We start from the raw sequence: 1491 nt of genomic DNA on the forward strand, positions 1-1491 counted from the left end.
TTCATACCAACCACCATACTCTAGTCTTTCACAGTTATATACTTATATACCTATACAGACCACAACACACTCTAAACCTCACACTATACCCTAATCTCATACAGGCTACTATAAATAGAAGTGCACTATACCACAGCAACCACACTACGAACCAATCCTTTTGAAAACACCCTCTCCCCTCCCTCCCTTACCTATTTATCTATACACACTACACCATCTGCTAAAACCTAACACCATACCTTAAACTTATACACAGCACTATAAATAGAAATACACCACACCACGACGCCACACCATGAACCAGTCCTCTTAAAGACACCGTCCCTCCACATTTAACTCCTCTCTCCCTCCCTCCCTCCCTCCCTCCTTCCCTCCTTCCCTTCCTACACCCCCATCCATTCTTCCATCCCACCATCCCTTCCTCCTTCCCTCTACCCCCATCCCATCCTTCCCTCCCTCTTTCCCTTCCTCCTTCCCTCCCTCCCTACCTCCACCCCTATCCAACCCTCCATCCTCCACTCTCTCTTTTCTTCCTTTCCTCCTTCCCTCCCTTCCTCCACCCCCATCCAACCCTCCATCCTTCACTCCCTCCTACCCTCTCTCCCTCCCTCCCTCCCTCCCTCCCTCCATCCTTCACTCCCTCTCTCCCTCCCTCCCTCCTCCCTCCCTCCTCTTTTACCAACAGCCGTGAAAAGATACTTCCTTAATGATGAACACCAAGTTTCACTCTCAGAAAGGAATAAAAAATTGTGAACACGTGAGCGCATTGCATGAGGAAGTGTACGTAAGAGAAGGGAGAAAAAAAATGAAGAATAATGATGAGAGCGAGAGGAAGACATTGAGAATAAATTAAGCATGAGGAGAAGAAAGGGATGAAAAAATATATATATTGGGAAGGGGATGAGAAGAAAAGAAGGTGAAGAGGACTAGAGGGGACGAGGAAGAGGAAGACAATAAAAAGAAGATGAGGAAGAGGAAGAAAAGGGGAAAATAAAGAAAGAGGACGAGGAACAGAGGAGGGAGGGAAGGGAAAAAAAGTGAGGAAAATAAAGAGAAAAGAAGGGAAAGAGTACGGGAAATAACAAGAAGATAAAGGGAAATGAAGAGAAAGAGGGCGAGGGAGCTGAAGAGAAGAAAATAAGAAGAAAAGAAAGAAAGAAAGAAATCGAGGAACAGAAAGAGGAGACAAGAGAAAATAAAGAGGGCAAGTGAAAAAAACAAAAAAAACAATGAAAGATGAAAGAGGACGAAAGAGAGGAAGGGGGATAAGCGGATAAAACAAAAGAGATGAAGGAGGCAGAGCGAGGAGTGAGTCAACCATCTCGAGAAGGAGAGGAAACTCACTTCGAGGTTAACCCTGCGAATTCTTCATGGCCGATTCCTCCTTCACGGCGAGCAGAAATGTCTTTATTCGTTTATGTCACTGTTTTATTATTCATCTAGTTTTATTTTTTATTTGTAACATTATGCTATTTATTTATATATATTATT

This window comes from Penaeus chinensis, chromosome 41 (genome assembly GCF_019202785.1).
Source record: "Penaeus chinensis breed Huanghai No. 1 chromosome 41, ASM1920278v2, whole genome shotgun sequence".
Lineage (NCBI taxonomy): Eukaryota > Metazoa > Arthropoda > Malacostraca > Decapoda > Penaeidae > Penaeus > Penaeus chinensis.